Source organism: Rosa rugosa, chromosome 2 (genome assembly GCF_958449725.1).
Source record: "Rosa rugosa chromosome 2, drRosRugo1.1, whole genome shotgun sequence".
Lineage (NCBI taxonomy): Eukaryota > Viridiplantae > Streptophyta > Magnoliopsida > Rosales > Rosaceae > Rosa > Rosa rugosa.
The window spans coordinates 44639900-44660417 of NC_084821.1; the positions used below are offsets into that span (position 1 = coordinate 44639900).

At 37.1% G+C, this 20518-nt stretch overlaps 1 long non-coding RNA gene across 1 annotated transcript; it reads right to left on the reverse strand.

Annotated features, from left to right (window-relative positions):
- Window positions 1–12927: 12927 nt before the first annotated feature.
- LOC133728113 (uncharacterized) lies at window positions 12928–16221 on the reverse strand. The gene is made up of 3 exons (XR_009855617.1): window positions 16075–16221; window positions 15817–15978; window positions 12928–13628 (listed from the first exon to the last, which is right to left on the reverse strand). It is a non-coding gene; the product is annotated as an uncharacterized LOC133728113 (long non-coding RNA).
- Between the last annotated feature and the right edge of the window lie 4297 nt (window positions 16222–20518).

Genomic DNA, 20518 nt, shown 5'->3' on the forward strand with positions numbered 1-20518 from the left:
CATTAAATTCAAAAACGTTTGAGACATAAGTCACATAACAAGAGGCTTAGCACAAGATGTTAGTCACTAGGACGTCATCTAGAAAATGGTTTACACAAATATGGCTCAAGTGGTTTGGTTGTCTCTTACAAACACATAGGCACTCATCTACACATTTAAGACATTAAACCTAATATATGGTCCTGCATATGCATCCAGAGAAAACACATAAACATATCGAGAAATAGAAAAACTAACTTTCATCAAACCACACGAATAAAGAGTATCAATATCCGTTAGAAATTATGCTTAGGGCTTAGACAGCTGCTAACTAGAAAAGAAGTTAGTTGCACAAGAAGTTTTAAATACACACCCCTAATTACTTAATACACACTCCATACTTAATACACCACCCATTTAATTTCTCATTCTAATATTTTACTTCTTTCTTTTTTTTTTAATCAAAAGATGATCAAATGATTTCACTCCTACCCCCATGGTGACTTGAACCCATGACCTCGATCTTAGGTAGTGAGTGCTCTAACCACTGAGCTAACACCACTTCGTCCAAAGAGATATTACACAACCCAAAGTGCCTAAAATATCCTAAATCTCAAAAATCATGAAATATCCTACTTTTTGACTATATTAAGGTTACTATTTAATATGATTAGTATATTCTAGTATATTGATGTTTTGTAAATGATCATATTGATTACTTGTGTTAGTTATTGAGGAATCCATAAAGATTTATTATTGTTCCCTTTAAATAGATGCATATAAATAGGTTTTGTGTTATTTGAGCTCTCATCCACCAAACACCATGTTAATCAAGTATAAAATTATGAGTTGAACATTTAACCAAAACTATATTAGTAGTTTCTCCACAGTGGCGGAATTAAAAAGTTGTCATTAGAGGGGCCAAACAAATTACTAATTACAAATTTTTTTCACCTATAATGTTTTATATTAGAAAATAAATTGATTAATCATAACTCTTAGAACAAAAAAGAAAATTAACAAAAAAATGGGAGTAAAGCGATATGTTTTAAAAACATTTAATGCCATTGATTTTGAAATTCTAAATATTATGGTTTCTAACCTCATTTAATTACAATTTATTTAAGAAAAAATTAAGTTAGATAGTTTCTAACTTTATTCTTGTATTAAATTGGGAGGCCATGTATAGAAATTTGTTGTGTTTATCTTACTATTTATACATAAATAGAATAATATAAGGAAAATATGACTATTTTTTTTTCTTCTAATGCATAGATGTCTGTTTTGGTCATTTAACCTGCTTATAAAATCTAATTTGAAATATAAAATAATAGGGATGTGTATTAAGTGATTAGGGGTGTGTATTTAAAATTTCTCTTTGCACATGAATAAAGGAAAATAGATATAAAGAAGAATGGGGAGGAAGAAGTTTGTGGCTTGCACGTTTGCAAGTTTTCTGATGTCTAATCCCCTTTATTTGCTGCTCTAATTGCTTACTTTTTTTTTTCCTTGTAAGTCTTTACTTCCTTAACTTGTGGGGTAGCCATCTTGGATTTATCTGATTGGTTTAAGATTTGTGACATCACCAAACCAACAAGAAAGCTCCACATCATTAAAATTCGCCGAATAAACTCATTCTTTTTGCACTCCTCATGGGTCGGTAGGAGTTTAAATCAGCCGAGTCGAAGCTAATACCAAGGTGATCAAGCTCGGCTCAATTATTTTTTATTGAGTTCGAGCCGGGCTTAAGCGTGAATAATTTCTTCAAGCTCAAGCTCAACTAAGCTTAGATATTGGATGAGTTCGAGTTTGAATTAGGCTTGGCATGACTCAGTTGGCGCTAAATTAAAAAATTCAAACAGTAATAATCTAAATTAGTGGGTTAGAGTTTGATTTAATTGTTGCACACTTCTAATTTATTTTTGCACAAGTGTTGTTGTTTTTTGTTATATGCTATACCTAAAATTATCTTCCAATTGAAATGAAAAAAAAAAAAAAAAAAAGATTTTTATTAGAAAAACTATTTCATAATACTATAAATTTTCATGAGAGAAGTTTTAATACGTTCGAGCTACTCATGGAAATACGAGCTACTCACAAGCGTGACAAGCCAAATATAATATAGTTCAAGCTCGGCTCATTTTCTTACCGAGCTTAATATTATCATTTGTCTTACAAACACAAGCCGAACGAGCTAATACCGAGACGAATATGAGTTAAACTCAAATTACGTCTAGCCTATTTACAGCCCTAAGGGTTGGGCTTATTTTCACGCATTTTTCATCTTCTCGACTCTTTTTCTCTTCTTTTCTTCGAAAAACCTATTGAAAATAAATAAACTAACCAAAAACAGTATAGCAAATATAAGATAATTAAGTCGCATAAATATGCACCTATCAATACCAGATATTCAAACACCAAATCACCATAATATCCTCAAACAATAGATAAATGACTACTAGAAAAAACATTCATGAAACAACACTGCTGAAAAAAAAAAGAAAGGAAAATACAATTTTGATGTATCCCTCAATCAAACACGAGACATATTAGTAATATCCATGAAGTAATAGATAATATCCTCAACTTATTTTTTTGCAATTGCTTCTCTCACCATTTTCAAAGCCTTTCTCTTACTAGCTACTCATGCCTATGCATCTCAATATCTTGGGCCCTCATCCCTGCAATTTCTCATTCCCCTTGATGCTTTGATGGTTAGCTTCAGTGCTAATAAACACGATTGGAAGGCGCATGTATAGAGGCTCACGTGCAATGGATGCAATCCCCAGAAGACGAGCTCAACGAAGACAATCTCTACCATCTTATTTCATGGTTGATCATTACATGTGAATTCTCATCCACTGAAGAACAAAGCAACGGAGACAATCATGATTGTTGTAATGAAATAAGAGAATCTGCATAAAATTTTACTCATCCTAATGTCTCTTCCAATTTAAACTTGATAAAAAAGATCATCCAGTCGAAAAAGTTTTGTTCTTCTCTAAGGCTTACTCTTCGTAATTCCTCACCGATACTCTTAAACTCTTCTCTTATATTGTGGTAATAGTTTTTGACTACTTGAACATTTTCACTGATAAGAGTAATCAAGATTTTAGAAGCGTTCATAGTGATCCACTGATCCTGTTACATTACTTGAACAACCTGCTCATTAGTGGTACTTAAGCATTTAGACTTGTGCAGTATCATGCCTCATTAGATCTTCAACATTTTGCCAATGACTTTATAAATTTTTGTAGTGATCGTTCTTTATAACTTCAACATTTTCTTCATGAGTGCCCGTGCGTACGTTGGACCTGAGTTTTTTTTTTTTTTTTTTTTGAAAGGACCTGAGTTTTTTAGGCTTGAGTTGGAAACATAGAAACGGGCCTTACCTACACCTTTAATAACAAATAGCAAAAAAAAAATTTGTAAAGATGTGTTGAAAAGAAAAGTTAAATACGTAACAAAAAATAATGTAGCTTAACAACTGCACCAATGCTATTCTTCAATTAAAAAAAACTTACTTATTATGAAATTAATAGTTTTGTCAAAATACCCAAAAAAAAAAAAAAACTTAGGTCTGACGATTTACCAGGTATGAGGCAGCTGCGAGTTCCAATAATCCTTCTCTGTACGTTTCATATCGTTCTCTTATTCTAACAAGGCTGGATGGGGCGAATAATGATACTGGAATAACCATAATGAAGACGAGGGCTGCCCTCATGATTGGGATCTATGATAGATCTCCTGTTGAGTGCAGCACTATCGTCGAAAGTTTGGGAAATCACTTCATAGATAACCAGTTTTAAGTACTCTATTTATCGTGTCGGGTGTGATTATGATAGCGTTTGTTACTTTCAAGAATAGTCTCTGTTGTGATACGATCGACATTATGTCCTCCTTGAAGTTATTTTTAAACTTTAATATCTGCAGTTGTTAATGCATTTGTGCCTATCCCTTATGTATTCTGTGTGTTGTGGCCTTTTCTGGGGCTTCCACTGTACTATTCTTATTATCTTAATGTTAATGGAAGTTTGTTTCATTTGTCGAAAAAAAAAAAAAAAGGTATGAGGCAGCTGCCTCACGGGTCTCACCTCATGTTCGTGTTTGTACGTGAGTGCGCTCTACAGCTGTTCATAGTGATCCTTTTGCATCACTTGAGCAGCTTGCTGCCGATTAAACTCAAAAGTTTGCATCACTTTAGTATGATGTTCCTCAGATCTTCCACAACAGCTTGCAATTTCCTTTTTTATTTATTTTTCGAAGTTTGCTTAAGGTTTTCCAATTTTTGTTATAAGCAGCCACTTCTGCTTCATGATTTCCCTTCACTTCCTCCATTTCCTTGTTTAGTTGCTCCACTCTTTTTTTAGTTGCATAGTATCCAATACATTTCAATCTAACAAAATTCTAAAAACAATAAACTAAAATGTAAGATTTGACGATAATTTACATTGATGAACCTCAATAAGATAAATGTCCCTCTTCTTCTCAACTTTTTCCAGTTTTTATTGAACATTCTCCTCATGGTCCATGATTCCTTTGCAATTAAAGAATAACAAAATTATATCAAGCAAGAGAGTAATGTTGAAATTTCATAGAGCTAGTTTGCAAAAAGTAGGCACATAAAAATTAAGATCATTAAGTTTGAAGAACGATTGAGACGAAGAACAATTGAGACAAAATAAGAGGCTTAGCCATGAATGTTAGTCACTAGGTCATCTAGAAATTGGTTTACACAAACAGAAGTTTTTTGTTGTCTCTCTAAAACATATGATGAGAAGGCAATCATCTAGAAATTTAAGATTTTTTTTTTTGGCCAATACAAATCTAAAACATTAAACTCTAATATATACTCCTACATAATCATCCATAAAAACACATAAGAATATCATCAAAGTAAACCCAACATCATCCAAACGAACGAATTTTGAAAAAAGGTATCAATATCTATTTAGACATGCTTAGGGATTGATAAAAAAGATCATCCTGTCTAAAAAGCTCGGCTCTTCTCCAAGCCTTTTACTTCGTAATTTCTTAGTACTCCTAAGCTTTTCTCTTATATTGTGGTAATAGTTTTGATCTACTTGAACATTTCGCTAATAAGAGAACTCAAGATTTTGGAAGTGTTAATAGTGATCCACTGATCCTGCTGCATTACTCGAAGAGCCTGCTCTTTACTTAATCACTTAGACTTGTGCAGTATGATGCCTCATCAGATTTTGGTAGTGATCATTAATTATGGCCAACTCCATAACGTGATGATACTCTTAATTCGAGTGATTTTGTCATTCAGGCTTTGTAGCATTCAGCCAATCCTCAGCAATAACTTCATTCTGACATATGTTTCTAGGGTTCATTATCTCCCAGCTACCTATGGCTGCCATCACCACTCTGGCAATAAGAACCACACGTTCAGGAGATGGAAAACCATTAAAAGCTATGTGAACTACGTCACATTGCAGTTGCCAAAAACTCACAGCATCTACAGTGCTCCATTGCAATTGTGGCAATGATATCTATGTCAATGGCACAGAACTTGTCCAAATCATCAGTCATTACATAGCTTCTAGTAGTTCGAAAGCACCTGAATGTCCCAATCATACACAACCACCTAAATTTTAATGCCCTCCAATGTGGATGTGACATTTGACAAATCTAATAATAGAATAGAATTGGGAATGGTAGTCCGAGATTGTCACGCCCTGAATCCGACCGGTGTTGATGGATTTTACACACGTAAAATCAAATCTGAGGTGTGAGTGATAAAAGTAAAATAAAATTAGAAGAAACACTAAATACATTTTCAGAAATCATCAAAATAAAACGGCTTTAAACATTTGCCTGAAAACTCTTGGGTTCAAAGGATCAACAAAAACCACTCCTTCTGCAATCCTGCTTCATGATCGTTTCTTAACTTCAGGTTTCATTCCATCTACTTCCTACAAGAAGTCATCAATTTGGTTGGGGCTTAAGAAGCTATGGCCACGGTTTCATGCTAATCTGCAATGGGTTGTGGGTGATGGTAAATTAATACGTTTCTGGAAGGATAATTGGCTCGGTGAAACTCTTCTCAACTCCATCAATTGTGCTCCTGAAATTCTCCCCTTTCTTGATGACACGGTTTGTAGTTTTATTCACAACAGGGAATGGAAAATTCCTTGGAGTTTTAACAGGGCTCACGGGGAGGCAGCTGAGGCAATCTCTCATACCCCTTTGCCATCTTTTGACATGCCAGATCAGCCGGTGTGGGCATTGGAGAAATCAGGCATCATCACTGCCCAATCCGCCTACCGCTTGTTGGCAGAGCAGTTGCCAGTGGTGACCTGGGGACGTAAAATTTGGCATGGTGCTATCCAACCTCGAAAGAGTTTGGTTACTTGGAAGGTTTTGCTGAATAGAATACCCACTGATGAACTCCTCCAGCGTCGTGGCTCCATTCTATGTTCCAGATGCCAGTTGTGCAGGAAAAATCTAGAGAGCACTAATCATCTTTTTATTACCTGTGAAGTTTCATTATCAGTCTGGTATTGGGTTGTATCTCTATTCAGGCTTCATTTTGCTCCAGGTATGTCGCTGGTTGATCTTTTTGGGGATGCTTATATCTCTAGCCTCTCTTATTCTTCCAAACTTCTTTGGCATATTACGATTTGCAATTTATTATGGAGTTTATGGATGGAGCGTAACAGACTAAAACATGAAGGGGGTGAGTATACTGAGGTTGCCTTCAAACAGAAGCTGCTATTGTCACTCAAAGAATCAGGTTCTCTGATTTTTACCTCTACTTCTAATTTTCAATCTATGCCAATTTTTGATTTGTTGGGTCTTTCACCACTGCGACCTACAGCCCCTAGAGTTCTTCAGGTGTTATGGCGGCCCCCTCCCATCCATTGGGTGAAAGTGAACACGGATGGATCTTTTCATGATCAGGCACATTCAGGTTTTGGTGGCGTTTTCAGAAACTGTGATGCATCTTTCCTGGGTGCTTTTTCTGCTAATGTGCAAGTGCTTAGTGCTCTAGATGCAGAGATGTTAGCAGTCACGTACTAAGGCAGTGCACATTGCTTGGATAAAACAATGGCATAATCTATGGTTGGAGGTGGACTCGTTGATTTTACTAACATACTTTAGGGAACCTTTGTCTGTTCCTTGGCGTCTGCGTACGACTTGGGGAAATTGTATGCATATTGCTCGACAGATGAATGTCCGCATTTCACATATATTTAGAGAGGGTAACTCGGTTGCAGATCGATTAGCCAACTATGGTGCAGCCACGGAGAATTATGTTTGGTGGGACTTTTTACCGCCGTTTTTGCTTTCATCTTTTGGTCATGATTTTTCTGCTCGCCCAAACTACAGGTTTTCTTAGTTTTCCCGGGCCCCTTTATGGGACTCCAGCTTGTATTCTGTTATATCCGTGGTGTGTCTCATGTCAGTTACACTCTTGTACTAGTGCTCGAGGTGAAGGTTTTATGTCCCCCTCGCAGTACACTCTTCTTCTTCTTTTTTAATAATATTCGGGCGTGGGGCTGAGCCTCCCAGTTAGGCTGGGTTCCAAACCCTTAAAAAAAAAAAAAAAAAAAAAAAAGGATCAGTGAGGGTTTTGACTTCCTTTTGGAAAGGTTTGGATGCTAGACTGATACAGATAAACAATATATGCTATATTATATGAGATGAGGAAGGATAAGGTGTTTTACTTCGATATTATTCTTGGAAATTTTGTTTCGACGCAAATTCTATCATACTACTATACCAGCATCATACTCATGTGATGCACGATTCACCAATAACATAAAAGCTTTTTTCTAGCCACTTCTTCAATTTTTTCATATTTTTGTTTTTCTGCATTTTATTTTACCATTTTTTAGAATGGTATTTGAATGAATTACCGTTTTAGATGATTTTAATCATTTTTTTAGCATGATCACGTTTTCGATGATTTTAATGGTTCTTTTTAATCGAATGATTCATAGTATTAAGATGACACTGATCATGGGTTAGAATAATACATAGGCGACTACTCCATAATGATAATTTGAGTATTGAGTAGTTTATGCTAAAACAAAAACACTTTGCATGCCTTGTAGGCAATTTATTCTACTTCACTTCACACGCTAAACACGTAATTGTGGGACGATGAAACCAAACACTTTTACAAAGGCTCCTAGAAGAACTTCCCCTAGCATAGACAAAAAAAATAAAACAAATCTAGTGTGACACCCCGAACCAGGTGCAGGTGAGATTTGGTACCTAACGCCATATCTGAGGTGTCAGCGATAGAAATGTAAATCGAAATTAAAAACATTAATACTAAATACATTTTCTGAAATCGTCGAAATATAACATTTGAAATAACAAAACTCAACTAAAGAGAAATTACATCTCGCTCTCCTATCTAACTCGCTCTTATCTTCTGTAATTCTTTTTGAAGACTCGCCTCTCGACGTATGTGTCAAACGTCCTGAACAAAGTAAAAATCTATAGGGGTGAACTTTCACTCAGTAGGGCTAAACCTCTTTAGGTTAATCTTAACTACATTACACACGCAAGTTATCAACCAATACGTACTTTATAAATGATAATATATGATGCATGTATGCCAAATGAACTTCACTTAAGTACCCGTTAGTCCATATATCAAAAACAAGAGAGCCTACATGCACGTCTCATACCGTGTATTTTACCAACCGAGGGTGGCCTAGATTTTTTGAATATATGATCTAACAACCCATCACAACCATAAGAATTCAATCCACATATCCCTTTTGTTAGTCATCTTGTTTGCTCATGATCTTCAGACCCTAAGCTCGATGAGATTGTTTTATCAACACTCTTTTGTTGATAGGGCATACTTTCCCTCAATGTACACTTGTGCCGTGGCTGATCATAGATCCTGAACACCTCATGACGCCAAACTCAACTACACAAAAGGATTCATTACCTCCGATCTCATTGGGATATAAACATCCCTCACATCTTCCACATACACCACTTCAACTGCATACTCACAATGTCTCCCTTGCGTTAAGTACGACAATTTGAATATCAAAGCTCGTAATACAATATCCAACACATGCTTTTAAATAAAGCAATAACATTTCAATAAAGTAACTCATTGACTACACATGGTTTTATATAATTAAAGCAATAACATCTGAGAATTAAGTCAAGCAATATCAAACAATGACAAGCAAAACACTGATTTCAATATAATTCTATTTATCATTTTTTTTTTTGAATAAAGGGCTGGTGCGGCTGTCCTTAAGCCTTGATTAATGAAACTGTTGAATACAAGGGGGGGACATTGAGCCTAAACTCCTGATTACAATAAGCAACTAGAGTATGTCCAGAAATGATATCAGGAATCTCTACAAAATACATATATTCTAACAAGCACCAACTAGCAAAGAGTGTTCTATTGACTACTCTATTTGCTTTGACATAGCGGTGACATAACGGAAAGATAACTCGATATGTAACCCGATTACAACGTAGCATAATTACCAATTGCACAGCTTTCCTACTATGTTGTCGCCGGAGGATAAATCCGACGACACCTAGCTTCACCCTGCCACTAGGCGGCAACGACCATTTGACGAAGCAAGGAACTCGCCACCAACCTAGAGAAGACAAGGCACTTTGAGTGCACACACAGGCACATAGCCCAACTAGCCCTTCACAATAAGTGTAGGGACTTATTGCTTGCAAAAAGCGCAGGTAAACTAAGCAACACAAGTAAATAACAACTATAAAGAAAATAAAACTTGAGGCTGGGCCCACGAAGTGAACCCAAACCCTAACTTCAGCCCAGATCGGGCCCATAGGTATAGCCCCAGCCCAAGAAACCAAGCCAGCAAGTGGGCCACTTCCAACCCTACCGGCCCAAAACAGCTACTGCATCCCCACGCCACTAGTCTTGCCTCTCCTCCACCGGCGCCAAGCCACTGTCGCCTCACCTACGTCGTCCGACCATCGGAGGGCCGCGCCACCACGATCCCCACCAGACACTGAACGGAAAAGGTAAGTCCTGCATCCGGCAACAAGCAACGCCAACATCCAGACCGCCAAACCGCCGATCCCAACCAGCCTTCGATTTCCCCCAGCCAGCCTTCGAATCCAGTTCGCCGACCATAGACAGCCACCAAACGTCGCTCCGACCCACTCCGATCCCGTCCCACCGCCTCGACACAGCAACCCCCTGCGACCGACAGCGAAGGAAAGAGCCACCACCCCCTAATCCTTGCTCCCGAGATTGAGGCACACCCACGAAACAGAACACCCTTCCGACCGCACACCTAGCGCGCGGGCTAGGCCGGAGGCCATCACCAACGCCGGGACGCAGCCGGACAGGGACAACAGCAGCCGACGACGTTCTCTCTAGGCGTTCAGCACGTGGAGCGCGTTCCCTGTTTCTACTAGATAGCTATGTTTGTGTGTTTTTCTTTTTCTATTTATCATTTTAATAGAAAAGGTTCTCTGAGAGACCCTACATGAAAGAGTGAAATCCAAGCTTTAATTCTGATGCTGCTCAAAAGAACAATTCTTAAGCTCACCCCTAGGGTGAATGAGCAAATCACCCTCTCTTGCGATTAACTCATAATAACTTTATAATTTTCTAATCCAACCATTCATGTTGTATAACGTAATATAAAGATTAGCTCTGTAAAAAATCAATCAAATTGAAGACCTTTTAGTTGTTCATTTCTATGAAATACATGGACGGTTCATCATAGTAGTAGTAAGTGTTGTTAGAACCATCCATTTGTTTGATTCAATTAGATAATTAAACGATTTCCGATTCGATTGATTTTTTATATAGATGATCTTTAAAAGATAATTTAAGATATAGACCGTTGGATTATAAATTTATTAAGTGAACCTAAGAATTGTTTTGCTCAAAATTAGTAACATAGTGACTCACATTCTGAAATCCATATCCTTCTGCTTCTGGGATTGCTGATAACCATTCAATCCTCTTATCGAATCCTTATCTAATGAGAGTCACCGAAGTACTCCAAATTAACTCGATCACTTATTCCGAAATAGAAATCGATCAAATCCTTAAATTTACCAAGGACACCCAAATCCTTATTTTCGATTCTTCCATCCTTTCCCAAATCAGTTCGATTATGTCATTGTATCCCAATTATGCTCCAAGCACCAATCCAAACTGCAAATTAGAATTCAATCTAACTATCCAGAATTACTCTGGACACCCAACTTATCATTCTCTGCTTCATATTCTCAAATCCCAATTCAAACTCAAATAGTTTCATACTTCTTCAATTATCAACACCAACAAAAATCACGATCAGTGCTCTTGACGCTGAGGTTCTGGCTTTTATTGAAGCCATTCATATTGCTAAACTGAGAGAGTGGCAGTACTTGTGGATTGAAACTGATTCGACATTGGTCGTCAAGTATTATGCTTCCCCGGCCAGATTTGATCCCTTGGCGGCTGCGGGTAAGATGGTTAGATGGTTGAATTGTTTGGCTATTGCAAAGCAGTTGCAGCTTCATGTTTCCAATATTTTCAAGGAGGGGAATGCTCCGGCAGACGTTTTGGCTAACTATGGCCCGTCCCATGAGGGCGCGCTCTCATAATTGGACTTCGTTTCCTCAATTCTTGGTTCCCACATTTGGTCGTGACTTCTCGTCTCTGCCAGCCTACAGGTTCTCTTAAGTCTAGTTTGATTATGGTTTTGTTTCTCTCTATTGCACCTGCATGAGTGCATGCTTTGCTTGTAATTGTTCTTTATTTCTAGTCTGGAACGTTCTAGAATGTTCCAAGCCATGCAGGTAGTTTGGTGTATTCTCTTTGGGTTTGGCCTTGGCATTGTCCTCCATCCCAATTGTATTATTTTTCTTCATTAATAAATTTCCGAGGAAGGACATTGTCGTCCTCCTCTCGTTTACCCAAAAAAAAAAAAAAAAAAAACTCTTCTATTGTTTGTAGAGTCTGTAGAATCGCTGTAAATCTGTATGTAATTAGGTTTTTATTTAATTAGGATATCCTGTAATTATGGAAAAATTGTTTCCTATTAGAGTTAGACTACTCCTTTGTACTTGTATATATACCACTAGTACAAAATCGAAAATAGATAACGGTTCCGCACCGTTGTCTGAAAAAATATATTTTCGTTGTCTAGGTGAGTGTTGTCTTTTTACGCTTCACTCCACAACGGTACTTCACCGATGTTGAACATAATAAAGTACAACGGCTTTTAGTCAAAAATCGTTGTAGATATACTCTGTACATACCGTTAGCACTAAATACACCGTTGTGTATGTAATTATTCAATAACGGTTTTCGCTTAGATACCGATGTGGTAATATAATTTATACATCACTTTTGGCCTTCAACAACTTTCATACACAACGGTTGTTACCAAAAAAATGTTGGCTTCGAGGATTGTATACATCGGTTTTAGTTGAAAAATATTTTTCAACTTCATTACACAACAGTTTCTCATCAAAAACATTAGCGTTGAGAAACTGTTACATCGGTTTCTAAATTGACAGCGTTGTCGGTGATGATGAAGATAGTAAATTACAACGATTTCTAGAATAAATCTATTGTCTACTAGCCAGAGAGACGACGATTTTTTTCAACCATGATCTAGTGCATCAATTCAGGAAATTGAAATGAAATTGCAATATATTAATATATAGAGAAGTACGTACTTCAAGTAATCACATTTACAATGCTTTCGCAGTTAAAATTTTTTCAGTGAAGTTTGCAAAAGTAAAAGAAACTTAAATAATACAAGAATGTATTAAAGAAGTTTTGCGACAAAAGGTAAATTTTGCAACAAATTAAAGAAGTTTCACTAGATAATAGTTAAACCATAGAACTGAGGAGTCTAAAGTTGCTAACGAATTCTGCCCACTCATCACGGACTTCATCGATTTCTTCTTGAAGATATGTGGTCTCCATAGTTCCTTCCCGCTAAGGAAAAAAAATATATTAAACATTGGAGCATAAAACCATATGCAAATCAAAAAAAGTACTGTGACATTCAATTGTGAATGCACACATCGGTCATGTGATTCACTAAAAATTGAATAGAAGGAATCTGTCCATATAATTGAAACATAATGCAAAATTCTCAAACAAGATGCATTAATCATGCAATAGTTACCAAAAAAAAAAAAAATCAAGTCATGCCAGAAGTTACAATCTCAAACTGGAAACCTTGAAGCTAAACTAAATTCCTTTTAAGGACATAATGCATCATTATAGGTCTAAATCCTAACTATATATATATGCATTAGAGTATATATAATATGCTGTACCAAGGATATAAACCTGAGGATGCATCAGAACCACTAAATGTTTAAGAATCTTTAGATTAATTTTTCATTGAAAACTTTCTTCTACTGCCCTCATTAGTCTTCAGAGTTGAACATAGTTGTAATGACTTGGGAGGAAAGTAAATGTTTATGGTAAAAATTGAATCTAAAAGTACGACTTTTTTTTTTTTTTTTTTTTGAGATGAATGATGTCAAAAAAGTACGACTTCTAACCATTCCAGAAACCTGAAAGCAATGATGGGATAAGAGACATATACCTGTATGCCCATAATCTAAGCACATTCAATCATAGCTTGATAACCAGCCTACAGTAGGGTTCACTCAGGAAAAATGAGTAGCTGGAAAGGAATAGGAAAACTACATGCATAAGCTTTGTTTTCTGGAAAAGATAAGTCATATCAGTGGGTTATTACTCAGCCCACCTTCACAGTTGTAGACAAGTGAGAATGAAACTGAAGAAAAGAAGGGTTTTCTTGTTGCTGGTTCCTTTAGCCTTTCATAATTAAAGTCATATTAGACAAAATGAGGAAAACCAATCCTGTGTGCTATGATTAGCCTCAAATATTTTGAACTAAACAAATCAATTATCACAAAGTCCTTGAAAAATACTCATCATCATTTAAACAGGACTTATTTTCATTTTTGAAGGTGCTCTCAAAAGTACATAATGGTACATGTTAACTTTTTAGTAAATCCATCTTCCTAAGTCACCATTTAAACAAGTTCTTTTCAATTTTTAGGTAAAAATTAGAAATGTTCTTTAAAACCTTGAAAACATGGCCCCTTTAAAATGGATCCTTGTGGGAAAGCAAATTCTTATCTCTAACTATCATGTCAAATATGACATTACACAATACATATCCACATGATCCACTTTCCAGAAAAGAAATTACTGATAAGATGCAATACTGTACTCGAATCTCAAAAGCAGTTTACCTAAAGGATGAACAAGAAAACAAAACACATATGATATAATTTTAAGAAATCAAAATACATAATGTGACTTCTCAATTAGTTTCAGCAGGATTTGAATAGATCGAAAACATAGGATTGATCAGGCATATCAGTTTTACAGCAAGCATTTAAGTTAATCAGTATCAAACAATTCAGTCTCAAGTAGGTCATCCATTGCATGCCCACACATACCAATTTCTTCTTCATTGTCTAATTTGGGATCCCTCTTTGTTTTATCAAGACTGGTACACTATTACTAGCCATAGCTCTTACATTTTATTTACTTCCGTCAAACAATGGGGAAGTTCATATATAGCTTAGATGGAAGGGGAAAGGTCTAAAATAAAGGTCACAGTTGATTTCATAATTGATAGAGAAGCTTTCATTCAGTACTGAGACTACTGCCATAGTAAAGTAGGGACAAAAATATCACGCGATCTCTCCTTAAATCAATAATGTCCACCAAAGCGTATGGTGGCAGAAGTCTATATCCACGAAAGACAATGTCAAGAGACATTAGGAGATGGAATTGTTCCAACATAATACGGGTCACGGATTGGTATTAAAGAAGAGAACTTGAAAACCCAAAAATAGGCAGATGCTGAACCAGCACTCTAGGACTTGGATCACCTACAACGAAGATGCTTAAACCATGTAGAACTTTATTTATTCTATTTAAATCCATAAGCAAGCATTTTGCTTTACCAATTCTGGCTTTTCTGTTCCTCCTTATAATTTCAGCATGCATACACTTTCTTTCATTGAGAACAGTAAATAATTGTAGGGTAGTTACAAAACATTCAAATTGACTGCATTCAAGACCATGCCTAATATATAAACTATAAGATAATCTGCTTTCACAGGATGACTTTACTCAATTGTATTAGTACCCTTGGTTTAATTAGTTGGTAGAAAATCTGTAATTTGATGGCCAACCAGAAAGATTTGAGCATAATTTGATGAAATATATACACGATCCAGTTTCCACCAAAATGAAAGTATAGACTTGCCCTTATACCTTTTTATAGTAGGATGTACCATTAAGAGAAACAGACATCATAATAATCATAAAAAATGAGAGAAGAAAATCAAAGATAGATAGGAGATTGGAAGAAGAGAGACTTGGTCTTCCCATACTTGAACCATCATTCGTTCAACGATGCAGGGGTCACTCTTACAATCAAAATCTTTATTTTTATTCTATTTGGACCTGGGACGACAATCTCATTGAATCATAACCGTATTTTCATATGATTTCCATTTCTGAGATGTACATAGAACATGTTGGATGTTGTATTTATTTTGAAAAACAACTAAGTAAACGGATCAAATCTGTACAAACTGATCCCAAAGTCCTAAACCCAAAACAATTTGAAACAGCTAAACATAAAATCTATCAAATCTATCAGTTTCTATAGTATTTGAAACAGCTATACTCTTTGTTTCAATGCAATTAGAAACAGAAACAGAAACAGAAACAGAAATTAATCACAAATTCAGAAACAGAACTTAAAAAAAGAAAGAACTAACAACTCAGAAATTAAAAAGCAAATCGGCTCAGAAACAACTAACCTCGTGCTGAGATGAGGAGGTGAGAATCCCCCTTTTCTGAATATGAGCTATGTCTCTCTCTCTATGTCTTTGTGCAAAGCAAAGCAAACAAACACACCCGATCTCTCTATCCCTCTGTGGATCGTTCTTGATAATTGATCGAATTGAAATGGATCAAAGTACCTGAAAACATAACCAAAGAGAGCGTAGCTTAGCGGAAGTTGAAAAAAATCGAATCGAAATAGGTCTTCTCTCCCTATCGTTCTTTCCCTCTCTCACCTTCTCTGTACTTCTACGGAACAAAGACGCAAAGCCTCTGAATATCACCTGAAAATTAGGGGAGAGAATTACCGGATTCAATTGGATTCACGCGGCGACGACAACGGATCTCTCTCTCTCTCGATCTTTCTTGATAACTGATCAAGACGGTTGCACGACTGTAGAAGAAGGATACGATATATCCAGTCAGATCAGTGGCAGAGCTGCAAAAAAATTTCAAGCGAGGGCAAAAGTGACAATTAGTGATGAACAGTGTAACGGTGCAACCGCAAGTCCGCAACCCAGCTTTACTATGTATAATTAAACGCAATAGCTTGGGTTTTTTTTTTTTTTTTTTTTTTTTTTATGACAGCTTGAGATTGATCTTGTTGGTATCTTGTTTCTCATTCCTAGTTTTGATGAATTAGAATAAAATTCTTTAAATAAACAAATTTTTAATCGTGGATCAACACTTTTAATATTTACAGATTGATAACGGTTTTAACCGTACCGTTGTATATTAAATTAACAAATTTCTAACTAAGTGACCAACACTTTTAATATTTGTAGATCGATAACGGTTTTGCCCGTACAGTTGTATAAGTTAAATTTACAAATTTCTATCCAAGGGACCAACACTTTTAATATTTGTAGATCGATAACGGTTTTGACCGTACCGTTGTATAAGATCAATTCACAAATTTCTACCAATGGGCCAACACTTTGTTACTATTTATAGATAACGGTTTTGACCACACCGTTGTACAAGTTAAATGAGAAAACTTCTAACTAAGGGACCAACATTTTTTTAGTATCTATAGATAACGGTTTTGACTATACTGTTGTAAAAAAAAAAACCACAACGTTTTTTATTAAACCGTTATCTAAGTAACGTTGTCTATTTTCGATTTTGTACTGGTGTACCCTCATTGTGGGATGAATAGAATCATCGAATTAACCCTGAATTGAAGTATTCTTTTCTACTTGGTATCAGAGCAGGTTCAATCCTTTGAACTTGCGCTGCATCCTTTGAATCCTGAATCCTGAATCCCGAAGAACACCACAAACTGCTGCGTACCACCACCGTTGAAATCAAACCATCCTGAATTTCAAACCACCATCACCCTACCTTTTTTCGAAAAAAAAAAAGAAAAAAAAACTTTTTTTTCAAAAACATTCGTATCCATCTTGAAACCCTTGAAAATCCAATCCTGCGAAAATCATGAATTCCTCAATGATGCAATCAGAGAAACAGGCTATGGGGAATTCGGTGACTACCGAATTTTCTGTTATGGCTCAACGCAAACAGGGTCCTCCAGGCTTCTCAAGACCTTCTCCACACCGTCCTCTAGGTAAACCAAATCCATATGCAAACAAAAGGTGCATTATCTGTGGGGAGTTAGGTCATAGCAAGGAGCGGTGCTATGAAGTGATTGGTTACCCTGATTGGTGGGACTTCACCAAGAAACCGCGAAAGAATCTGGGCAAGGCCGCTGTTGCTACTAAAAAGGAAGTTTACCTAGACAATGCCTCCGCTAATGTAGCGCAGTCAGGTATGAAGGGTAAAGTTACTTTTAATAGTACATGGATAATTGATACAGGTGCATCTGACCATATGACCAATGACTCAAGTCTTGTGAAAAACCTTAGACGTTCCCCTCAAGACGTTGTCTCTACTGCTGATGGTACTCCAACTCCGGTCACCGGAGAAGGTTCTATTGCTTTATCTGATACCTTAACCCTTGAATCTGTCTTAGTTGTTCCATCACTAGCTTATAATCTCCTGTCTGTTGGTCAAGTTATTTTAGCTCTTGCATGTATTGTGACCTTCTATCCGTCTTTCTGTGTGTTTCAGGACATTCTGACTCGACGGATTCTTGGTTATGGTGTTAGAAGGGGAAAATTATACTATCTGGATCTGACAGAGACTGGAAAGAAACAGAAGCATCTTTTGGGACAAGCTAATCAGATCAACGGGGTAGAGAATGCGAAGGAAGCTGTATGGTTATGGCATCGCCGTTTAGGTCATCTATCCTTTCGTTATCTTAAGAAGCTGCAACCTCAATTGTTTTCAGTTGTTAGTGATTTGGATTTCCACTGTGACATCTGTGAACTGGCCAAGAGTCACCGTATTTCATATTCACCAAGTCTTAATAAAAGTCCTGTTCCTTTTATGAAGATTCACTCCGATGTCTGGGGTCCTGCGAAAATTCCTTCTCTTTCTGGAGCTCGGTATTTTGTAACGTTTATTGATGATTGCACTCGCATGACATGGGTGTCATTACTGAAGAATAAGAGTGATGTATTTGGAATGTTTACCGAATTTCACAAAATGGTGGCAACTCAGTATCAACAATCCATCAGAGTGTTTCAGTCTGACAATGGTGGAGAGTTTGTGAATGGCCCTATGATTGAGTTTTGCCGGTCACATGGAATTCATCATCAAACCTCCAATTCTTATACTCCTCAACAGAATGGTTTAGCAGAACAGAAGAACAGGCAGTTGATGGAAGTTGTTCGTGCTTCCTTATTTGGCATGAATGTACCTCGGTCCTATTGGGGAGAAGCAATAAAATCAGCAGCATATCTTATCAACCGTACTCCTTCACGGGTGATTGAGTTTCAGAATCCTCATCAGAAGCTTCATACACTTTTAACCATCCCTTCTATGCCTAATTTGGAGCCCCGGGTGTTTGGGTGCACAGCCTATGTTCATATTCTCAAGCCTCAACGCAGCAAGCTTGATCCCCGTGCCCGTAAGTGTATCTTTGTTGGTTATGCTGACTTCCAGAAGGGTTATCGATGTTATGATCCCCTTACTGGCACTATACATGTCTCTCTTGATGTTGCTTTTCGTGAATCTGAACCTTATTACTCAGGGGGAGCTTCTCAGTCTTCCCTTCAGGGGGAGAGAGGTTGTGAAAGGAATCCTCGTTCTATTATTGATTTTGATGTCTTTAAAGACTTGGAAAATTTGGAGGATAGATTTGAAGGTAGAAATTCGGAAACAGAAAATGCAGTTGCCGAACAGAGCATTGTAAATTCCGAAATAGACAATGTGACTACCGAACGAAGTGTTGCGAATTCCGAAACAGAAAATGCGACTGCCGAACAGAATGCGACTGCCGAACGAAGTGTCGTGAATTCCGAAATAGGAAATGTAACTGCCGAACAGAGTGTTGTGAATTCCGAGACAGAAGAGACAACTTTTCTGGATAGTTTGAATCAAAATCAAAACATATCTGAAGCTCACACACAAGATATTTCCCCTTCTGCATCACCAACTGAAGATCCCGGTCAGAATGATCCACCTCAGGTACCCCTAAACTGTAATGAGTCTTCTGGGTTAGAAAGTGTCGAACCTAGGAAATCACAAAGGGTTACCAAGGGAATTCCTAAGAAACAATATGAACCAGATATCAAAGCCAAAGCTAAATACCCTATAGCTAATTTTATGTCTAACCATAGGATTTCTGGGTCACATGCACTTGTTGTTGATCAATTATCTACTGTATCTATTCCTAGTAAAATGCAGGATGCATTGACGGATCCAAAATGGACAAAGGCGATGAATGAAGAATTGGAAGCTCTTCAAAAGAATGCAACATGGGAGCTAGTACCTATGCCGGTTGGAAAGAAGACTGTAGGATGTCGTTGGGTATTTACTGTGAAGCTTAATGCAGATGGAACTATTAATAGATACAAGGCGAGGTTGGTTGCCAAAGGATATACACAACGCTATGGGATTGATTATGAGGAGACTTTTGCACCTGTGGCAAAGATTAATACTGTCCGGATTCTAATCTCACTTGCAGCAAACAAATATTGGCCCTTTCACTAGTTTGATGTGAAGAATGCGTTTCTTAATGGGAATTTGGAAGAAGAAGTTGTAAACACGGAAAATCCTGCAACTAATGAAAGAAGGACACGTGTACAAAATAATATATTTTTATTAATGAATTTGCGGGTTACAATCTCTGTTGATGCTCTTTCACAAGATTCTCCTCTGATTCGATCTCTGACGTTGATTTAATCCAAGGGTGGCGAGCACTTGATCTTGAATCAAACGGTTGCAATGTGGACTTCCTGCTATGTTGACAATTTGAGGAAGATGATTGACCAAGGGCTGTAGAAGCTTGATCTTGATCGGATTTAGGCCACGAGTGGTGTCACGTGACGAGTGTTCTTCGGCTTTGGTAGGGGATGAACCAGCACGTGTGTTTGGTGCTTTGTTGATTCTCCACGAGCTTGATGAAGAACTTGGCAGAAGTTTTGCTTTGTTGACGACTTGAAGACGACGGATGATCAAGGGCTGTAGAGGCTTGAACTTGATCAGATTTGAACCACGAGCGGTGTCACGTGGCGAGTATGGCTTTTGATGGTGGATGAATCAGCACGTGTGTTTGGTGCTTGTTGATCCTCCGCGTGTTTGACGACTTCCGAGCTTGTAGGTGATTTCCCCTGC